Source organism: Gopherus flavomarginatus, chromosome 3, assembly GCF_025201925.1.
Source record: "Gopherus flavomarginatus isolate rGopFla2 chromosome 3, rGopFla2.mat.asm, whole genome shotgun sequence".
NCBI lineage: Eukaryota > Metazoa > Chordata > Testudines > Testudinidae > Gopherus > Gopherus flavomarginatus.
In genome coordinates, this window is record NC_066619.1 from 156,365,797 (window position 1) to 156,376,325 (window position 10,529).

Genomic DNA, 10,529 nt, shown 5'->3' on the forward strand with positions numbered 1-10,529 from the left:
GCACATTTCTCTGACCTTTCATTATTATGATCTTTCCTTCCTAATGGCCTTAATATACCTTGATTTATGTACTCTACTTATATAGCAGATCTTTTTCAGACATGACTTATTTTTAATATGTTTCTGTTGTTACAGTGATTTTTTGGTGGCGATGGTGGAGAGAGACTATATTAGCATGCCTTACAAACCTGGCTTTGCCTGGTTTGCTGTGCAGTAGACTTGGCCAGTGAAGATATTGACCTTGAGTTTAATTTCCGTTAAGATCTATTAATGGAAACAAAGTAACTGGTGTCACTGGGGAAAATATACCTTTGCCTGTACTCTGTGTGTATGTATGAATGCATGTATGTATTTTAAAAAGGATTATTATATCACGACCATACCTGAAGTACTGGAAAAAACATACTATGATAAATTTGTATCACGATGCCGTATAAGACCATGAGAGGCAGGTAGGGAATTGTCACTTTTTTTTGGTTAGCCAGCAGGGAGTATCATTTTAGGGTTTGATCCTTCCCTCTAGAATATAAAAGGCAGTAAGGGAGATCTTTGCAAATCAACTACTTTCGAACTGCAGTAGGTCCAAGCACTTAGGGAACGTAGTGCCATGATAGCAGTCCACACAGTCCATCAGTGCGCAGCACGCTAGCATGGTGTACATTTACACCCCAGCTTGCAATGCACTAGCTGTTTGTCTTAACAAGCATTGAGTGGGTTTTCTGAGATTGCACATCTTGTCAGAAGGTACTAATAAGCCCTTCTTGGCTAAGGGCAAGAGTCATTGAAAATAAGTTTAGCTTCTCTGCAAACCCCAAAGCGTCAGTTTTGGGAGATCTGCATTGCTTTTTACTGGCTTGCACTATACCAGAGCTGGACCTAATTTAGTGTGTCCCACACTTACGGAAATATCTTTTCATTGTTAACATGTTCCAGTTAGTAAGATGAGATACCCACTGTGAAAATAAATGGATATATTTACTACTGTGAGAATAACAAATAGTTTATCTGGAGATTTTTGTACTATACGGTGTATTTTTATATATATAAATATACACATGCACTCACACATTACGTATCTCTTGGAGTCAATGTGACTTTTTTTTAAAAAATATCATTGCAGCCACAATCATTTTCATGTGACTGGAAAAGAGAATATGAACAAAAGCCCCTAAAAATGCCAGGGAGACATGAGAAAAATGCCAGGGGGCGGATGCTGAGTTATTTTTCTACAGTACTTCTTTCAAAAGGAAAATCAAATAATTGTGTGTATACTCAGTTTGTTTGTGTGACTAGGGCATCCTTTAATAGTAAACAGCATACAAGCTATTTTTAAATTGCTGGCCTACAGCTTTAAGTGCACTTTTCTGAATTACACTTCCATTTCTTGTTAGACTTGAAGTTTCTAAAGCTTTTTTGTGTACCACTAAACAGAGAATTTTAATTTTTCTGTAAACTTGATGTACATCATCAAATACTTGCGATTGTTATTAAAAAAATAATCAAATGTGATAGTGATTTTGCAGACCTCCTTAAACAACTAATTGTGTAATATCATATTCCTGATGAGCTGCAGTTAACGTTCTCCATTTAATCACTAATTGAGTTTTATGGCATTTTATCATTTCACTGCTACAGACTTGATTTTGGTCCCTAGTTCATTCTGTTTGAAATATTTTTTTCTTTGTTTATCATATTTGCTGCCTAATAATCTGCTTTCTCTTAAAGCAATAAATCCCAGTGGATTACACATTCTTTTATAATTCCATGAATGCAACATATTTATTTGACTCCTTCCTGCAGAAGATTTTCAGATGTGAATATTCAGATTCTTAATAGGGTAGGGAAGCCAAATGTTGCCAGTTTTCATTCCTGGCTAGAAGACTAAATATTGTCTATATGCTTGCTATACGGATTCTGCCCTGCAATTGATTTTGTAACCATTTTTTAGGATAAAACTACTCTGGGCCAATCTACTAAAACCCCAGAGCAGACGGGGGTAAATGTAGGGCTTTATCGAAGACTAATGGCAATATTAATGTTACCCCTATTCAAATGTAACAGTAAAGTGAAAGGGAAGAAACCAGTATTAGTCACTGGTGATGAGTACCCCATATTAGTGGTGATATGGCTGGGTGTTCTGTCCTTCAGTCACCATCGCTTGATTCAGAGACCTAGTCTCAAAAAATGATGCACATCTATAAAAGAAGCTTTGTTAAAAGGCGGCTAATGAGGTTTTTTTCATCTGTAGGTCCCTTTTCAAATCCAGCTCAGTTTGCTTTTGAGTGAAAGTTACCAACAGCTGGTTGGCTGGTTATGGTCTTACGTTAAACAGTTGGCACCACCTTTAGCAGTCTCAGCACAGGACCCAGTGATTGAATAGGCATAGAAAACCTCTCATTCTTCTTAGGTGGTTGTTACAGGTTGGCTGTCCCTTTAAGGGGGGGTCAAACCCAGCCACACATGTGCCAGCTGAGCTGCCTCCCTTACCCCCCCCCAATGATGTTGGTCAGCTGGGGTTTAGATAGGTTCATTAGCAGGCTCAGCTGGGTGGATTGCACATGAGGGTTTGCTCCTTGAGTGGTGTGAGGCCAAGTTCCCAGGAGAAGCAGCAGACAGCAAAGGGAGCTAAGAGAGGCAGGTTGTCTGGCTGGCTCCTCTGGGAGGGCTGGAACTGAGCTAGGGCAGACTCAAAGCAGGAGGGCTGTGCCCAGTGGGAAGCAGTGGGTACCCGTTGTGTGTTGGCTAAGTGTGGACTCTGAGGGGAGGAAATCTGAGAGCCAGCTTTCTGGAAGAAGGGTGAAGGACTGAGCATTGAGCCCAGGAGGGGCAGGAAACTATTTTGGTTTATGTCAGGTGTGAAGATTGTTTTGCTGGACTCTGTTTATAGCTCCAGAAAGGGACAGAACGGAGTCTGATATGGCTGGAAGGAAATGGGCTGGGGTTGTTGCAACACCAGGTCTTCCTGGAGGGGGATGCTGAGAACTATTAAAGTGGTCTTTCCAGTTAAAGATGTCAGCATTTTGGTAAGACTTCTGTGGGTACCGTGTGTGGTGGAGCTTATTCTGATGCCTGTGCTACAGCTAATTACAGTATTTAACATGCACACAAACACACAGCCTGGATACGCAACATACAGGGAGATAGTATAGTTATTGTTAAAGTTTCTTAGGATTCATGAAAGAATCAAGTAGAGGAATAGATGTGAGCAGTTTTTCTGCTGTAGCCCAAAACCCACCCATTTTCACACACAATATCTTGATGTAGGCTACACTTACCGCAAGATTACATGGTAACAACACTATTATGGTCTCTGTTAAGCCTATGGTAGTTTGATTTCCTGTAACAGTGCATCCAAGAAGAGGAGGGAAAACGATGCCCTGTTGTTCTAACATGAACCATGCTTAGCGGAGAAGGAGGGAATGTGTCATTGAGGAAGGTAAGAGAAACATCACAGCTGAACTCCCTTTACTTGGGCTGAACAAGTTTAATTCAGGTTGGGACATGGGCCAGGCCCTCCTGTGTCTGGGATTAAGCACAATGTATGTACTTGTGCCCTTTGCTCTGACTAGGACCTTGTATAGGAAGTCATCCCTGTCCAACACAAACCTGTAACCCAAAAGCTCCTGCAATTACTTCATACTGAAATATGACCAAGATCCATCTGACTGACCCAAACCACTCCTGCAAATGGGAGGGAATTAATATTGGTAGCCAAAGAAACCATGCAGTGTTTCTTAGAATCTAATCAAGTTTCTTTAGATCAAGGGGCTGAAGGTTTTTCTCCATTGGGGAATGAAAAAACTGCTAAGGATTAGCAGACCACATTTAGATAGGGCCCAACTTCATATAACAGTGAAATGGGGATTCTTTAAAATTGCACAAGCTAGACTTTTCAAGTTTCTAACAACCATTTGTTAGTAATAAAGATCGTCTTGGCCTCTGAGCCACAGGGGAAAACCTCGCTCTAAAGAGAGCTCTCTAAGGCCCTCTATTAGAGGTACCATGTAGATGGAGACTTGAGAGGAAGTTAACAGCTTGAAGAGGTCCTCTGAATGTGGTGATGGATCTTGAAAGATGAATGCTGGTGTCCGTCTGAATTAAATGCACCTCACAGCTAAGACGGTTGGGCTCAAAGCTCTAACTAAAGTTTCTTAAAGCATTTTTAACATCTGTGATAGAGCACCATTATCAATGCCTTAAGGAGGACAGGCAAACTAATTTTGACACAATTTCTTGGGAGGGACCCCAAAATCCAGGAACTCAAAAGCCACATGAATTGCCATATTTTAGGCTTTAGCATTTGAGAGGCCCAGAGTGCAAGTGTAATCCACACATCTTCTGGGTGTGGTGTTCTGTCCCATCTAGCGGTACCAAGACCATTTAGCAAGAGAGAGATTAATGAATGTGCTCTACAGCCTTAGCTATAACAGCAAACTGACTTTTAGCTCATGCACTAAGCTCCAGAGGCCCCAGGTTTGATCCTGCCTGCTGACGACCAGGGTCTGTCGGCGTTACAAGTGGGGGCTCATCCAGGATTTCAACTGGGAAATCGTTGAAGCTCAGGATGCACTTCCTCAGCTAGGAGAAGTATGTAACCCACACACCTTCTGGGTGTGGTGTTCTGTCCCATCTAGTGGTGACGAGAGAGAGAGTGAGTAATGAGTTTGCTCTACAGCCTTAGCTACCAGCCAGTTGGCTTTTAGCTCATGCAGTAGAGGCTCGTTCACTAAGCTCCAGAGGTCCCTGGTTCAATCACTCACTGAGTCTGTCAGTGTTACACAAATGTTACACAAGTTCAGTAAAATTAGAGTTAGATAAATTCATGGAGAATAGGTCCATCTATGGTCAGGGATACAACCCCATGCTCTGGGTGTCCTTAACCTCTGATTGCCAGAAGCTGGGAGTGGACAACAGAGGATGGATCACTTGATTGCCTTCTCTGTTCACTCCCTCTGAAGCACCTGGCATTGGCCACTGTCAGATGACAGGAGATTGGGCTACATAGACCATTGGTCTGACCCAGTCTCGCCATTCTTCTTTCTGCAGCCTAGGGTCTCACAATTCTGGACGTCTGGGCTGCTCTAATTTCATTGCAGCTTCACGGAGGCAGATCATTTGGCTCCCAGGCTCTGGCCGTGCCTGGTCTGTTACCACTTGCCACCAGATTCTCTGCCTCTGTGGCAGCAGACCATGGCAGTTTCTGTTGCTTCTGCCCTTATTTAGCAATCTGATCTGTTTCTTGCAGCTTTTGGGCAGTAAGGAGCGAGTGTTCTCCTCCTCCTCCTCCTTCTCCCTCAGTTTAACCCTTTCTGAGCCTCCACTGCAGCCCAGGAACCTGAATTGAAGCTGCCAGTGCTGAGGATTTAGAGCTCTGTGGCATCGATACAGCAGGTGGAGCCATTGTACCGCTTGGTGCTGAGATCTTCTTTAGCTCCCTGGGTGCCAAGTTTCACTTGAGTGTGACGCGCTCCATCAGAGCTTGCCTGCACAGGGTCTTTAGCTTGTCGGAAACTCTCAGTGCTGGATGTGCCTCGTGGCCCGGCGCTCTCAGTGCCATTGGTACCAGGGCAGATTTTTCAGCTGGAAATCGCTTTCTTTTAGGTGACTCTTGGTGCGGGGATGTCTGTGACCGCCTTTTTGTAGCCTTTCTAGGAGCAGGCTCCTTGGCAGCCATTGTTGCAGAACCCATCAGAGGCTGCCATTGGCAACTGTTGGCCGTGGGGTGACCTGGACTCAGGGTCGGAGGTTGGTCTGAGGGATTTCTCTATGAGGCGCTTCAGTTGGAGATCTCTGGCTTTTCTTGTCCTGGCTCTCAGTTTTCTGCAGTGTGGGCACGTTTGAGTAATGTGTGTCTCGCTAAGGCAGCGGACACCCTGAGCGTGGCCATCAGAGACTGGTATGGAAAGTCTGCAAGTCAGGCAGTGTTTAAAACCAGGTGAGCCAGCCCTGCATGAGAGAGTTGGTCTCTTAAAGAAAAAACGGGTAAACCTTGTTTGAGACTAAGGCTGTACGCCTGCCGGAGAGACAGGGGAGTTAAAAAGGGGAATTTTTTTTGATGAGATTAAATAAATTAGAATAGGGCAAGGGGGATAGGGAAGCTAACTACAACTAAGCTAACACTACCGCTATGAATGATCTATAAATTTTATCTGAAGTCAGAGAGGACAGCAAAGGCAGTAGAGAAGGAACAGGGGGATGGTTGGCTGCATGATGCTATGTAGCCACTCGGTGGGGCGTGAGATGGCTGCTGTATGTGCATGGCCCAACTGATTACAAGTGCAGAGCGTCAAGACACCTAATGTGCAGCACCCGCAGGGACACTCCTTGAAGAAGTAGTGTTTGGTACAAATAATGGTTCTTGCCATGAGTAACCCTCAGAAGTCTGTGGTGGCACAGTGTGGTGGAGATATGCATCTGCTATACCTACTGAATTCAATAAATCCCCATCCTTCTCCCCTTCCCCTCCTGCCCGCCCCCCGGACAGGGATGACACTAGAGAAGCCAGGGTCCCCATCTGAAACTTAGTTTTCTTCAGCCACTTCTTGAGTCTTTTGAGGTCGAAAATGATTGACACTCCCCGTGTGTTTCTGCACAATGAAGAAGATGGAATAGAACCCAGAGAACCTTTCTTCCGAGGAAACACTATCACTCCCATATCCAGAAGGTGAGCTTTTTGTTCCAGATCAGATTACACTTTATGGGGTTGTTGGAACTAGATGAGTAGATGAAGAATGGATGGGATGGAGCCTTTAGCTTCAGGAACTCTTCAAAAGGGTTGTTAAATCCCTAGACATTTGGTTGTCACAGCTACCAGAAGCCCAACATAAGCTCATGGACATACTCTAGGCATCCCCATTGGCAAAGATAGCCCTGCCGATAAATGATGCTACACCTCTACCCCGATATAATGCAACCCGATATAACACGAATTAGGATATAATGTGGTAAAGCAGCGCTCTCTGGGGGGGGGGGTTGTGTGCTCCGGTGGATCAGCGCATCAGTGTATCTGGCTTGGACACGCTGCTCTGAGCGGTGTGTTAAGGGTGCCGGGCTGGGACCGAGGGTTTGGATAAGGGGCAGAGGGTCTCGGGGGGTGGTCAGGGAGCAGTTGGATGGTTTGGAGGTTCTGGGGGTGGGGCGGTCAGGGGACAGGGAACAGGGGCATTGGATAGGGTGTGGGAGTCCTGGGGGTGATTAGGGATGGCGGGGGGTTTCTGGAGGGGGCGATCAGGGGACAAGGAGCAGGGGGGGCTAGATGGGTGGGGTATTGGGAGGGGTAGTTAGGGGTGGGGAGTCTCTGGAGGGGGTAGTCCGGACAAGGATTGGGGGGGTTGGATGGGTTGGCAGTTCTGAGAGGTCAGGGGACGGGAAATAGGTGGGGGTCAGACGGGGGCAGAGCCAGGCTGTTTGGGGAGGCACAGCATACTGCATACATCGTGGGGTTCTAACAAAAATGATTTGCTAACTATTAACGGACATGCTCGAGGCCAAAGCAAGTTTGATATAACGTGGTTTCACATATAACACAGTAAGATTTTTTTGGCTCCCAAAGACAGCGTTATATCAGTGTAGAGGTGTATTATGGAGCCTGTGAAAATCATCTGGCAGACTCCAGCTACTCCTCCACCCTCGTGTAAGAGGTCCGACAAAAAATATTATGGAACAGCAAAAGAAGCTGAATTTTTATTCACATACCCTGTACCAAACTCCTTAGTGGTGGAGGCAATCAAAGAAAGGGAGAAACAACACCAGTCCTGAATGACCCCATATGATAAGTATTGGGGAAAGCTAGACCTTTTTGGGTGGAAAGCCTATTCCTCAGCTACACTTCAGTTCCGCATAGCTAACTATGTGGCCCTGCTGGCTAAAAATACATATAATCTCTTCTCCAAAACTTGAGAATTTATTGAAAATTTGCCAGATGACAATAAAGAACAATATAAGGCGAATATTTCCGAGGAGTGTCTCATTGCCAGGATGGCCCTACAGGCCTCCTTTGACTCTGCAGACATGACAGCATGATCCATTGCCACATCCATGGTCATGGGCCATGCATCCTGGCTCCATTTCTCTGGATTCCTAAGGGTGGTCCAGGCAATGGTTGAGGACTTACCCTTCAAGGGTCAAAAACTATTTGCTAACAAAACTGATGTGTCCTTACACACCTTAAAGGACTCCAGCGAAAACTTAAAACCCCCTGGGCATCTATGTACCTGCAAGCAAAAAGAAACAAGGCTGGTTTTACAACCAGAGGTTCCAGCTACTCCATACTCTCAACCCTAAAGACAGTATGACCAATGGGGTAAACAAAGACAGAACAGATGTCAGCAGAACCAAGATCAGCCTTTGACGTTTCAACCATCCACCTCTAGGCAATCATTTTGAAGGTGTGGTTGAGGGCTCGAGATCTCCACACTCTCTGACTCCAGAATCAGAAACAGTCCCTTGACCCTTCGGAGACCGCCTGTACCCAATTTGGAACACCATCATGACAGACAAATGGTTTTAAGAGAATATCCAGAAGGGCTACTCCATCCCCTTTACTTCTATCCCTTCTATCCACTCCCTTTTCCTCTTCAGGAACCCCCCTCATGAGCCCTTGTGACAACAGGAAATAAACCACCTCATACAATTAGGTGCTGTGGAATCCATACCAGAGCAACACAAGAGGTTTTTATTCACATTACTTTCTAACTCAGAAAAAGACCAGTGGGTAGAGACCCGTCCTGGATTTACGAAAACTCAAATTCGTGAGAACACAACATTTCAAAATGGTGATTCTAACCGCAATAATTCTGGCATTAGAGAAGGGAGATTGGCTCTCGGCCCTCGACCTTCAGGACGAGGCTTATTTTCATATCACCATTCACCCATCACACACAAGATTCCTGAGATTCACCCTAGGGAAACAGCATTTCCAGTACAGAGTACTACCCTTTGCCTTTCCACTGCCCTGAGGGTTTTTCCATAGTTCTTGCTTGCAGACATGGATCGATGATATTTCCATTCTTAGACAACTGCCTTTATAAGGGCACCAACGTAGCAAAAAGTAATAAACACCCCATAGAGCATGATAATCCTGTTCACATACCTAGGGTTGCAAATAAATGTAAAAAAGTCACACTGGTTCCTGTCCAAAAGTTGGAATTCATAGGAACCTACCTCAATTGTTTCACAGCAACAGCAATGTTACCCCAACAACGCTTCATCACTCTAGTTAACCTAATTTCAGCAGTGATGGACAGCCCACAAACAGCCGCCAGAACATGCTTACAACTCTTAGGACACATGCCAGTGACAACGTTTGTTATAAAACATGCCAGACTCCATGTGAAATGTTTGCAGGCCTGGCTTTGAACAGTATATATACCGCACTGATACACTCTCAGCAACAGATGCCCCACAATGCCACGTACAGTGAAAGACTCATTAACTTGGTGGACACAACCAAAGAACATCTGCTCAGGAGTACTTTTCCAATAAAGAACTCCAAGCATGACAATCACGACAGGCACTTCCCTAATAGGTTGGGGGACGCATCTATTCAACAATACGATTCCAGGCCGCTAGTCCCAACCTGCACATAAACTTACTGGAGCTAAGGGCAGTCTGAAATACATGCAATCACTTTCTCACTTTAATCAAGAACAATGCCATCAAGATTGTCACAGACAATGTAGCATGCCCGTTTTATAGAAACCACTAAGGGGGAGCACAATCATACTCCCTATGTATGGAGACAATACGTCTTTGGAATTGGTGCATCACCAACAACAGAGATATCAGCATCTTATCTGCTGGGATGTCAGAATACAACAGCGGATCCACTAAGCAGGGATTTTTCACAAACCCACAAGTGGGAGATGGATCCTGGAATTCTCAAATCCGTATTTAAACTATGGGGATTCCCCACCATAGATCTATTTGCAACAGCTCAGAATGCCAAGTGCCCACAATATTGCTCCTGGGCGAGATTGGGAAACCACTCCCTAGGCGACACTCTCCTCATAAAATGTAAGGTGCCACTGATATATTCATTTCCTCCGACTCCACTCCTAAGCCGAGTCATTCACATGATCAGGCAGGAGAAGTCCAGGGTCATTTTCATTGTACCCACATGACCCAGACAGATGTGGTTCCCATACCTGCATCAGATGGCAGTGAAACCGCCTCAAATCCTTCCCTTAGTACCTCACCTTCTATCACAAGTTGCGGGATGCCTCTGTCACCCCAACCTCGCAGTATTCCACCTAAAGACCTGGTTACTCCATGGCTGACTGGGGTCAAGAAGGCCTGTTCTGAGGAAGTAAAAGATATATTACTGAACAGTTGGAGTCCAAGCAGGAGAGAGATTCGTATCCATACGTAGAAATGATTCTGCACCTGGTGTCAAGACAAACAGATCGTACCACAGTCGTCCCCCCTACCGAGGATCCTCGACTATTATTAAGGCTTAAAAAATCAGGGCTATCCACAAGCTCCATCAGAGTATGCTTGGCTGCTATTACCTCCTTCTATGACAAGGTGGA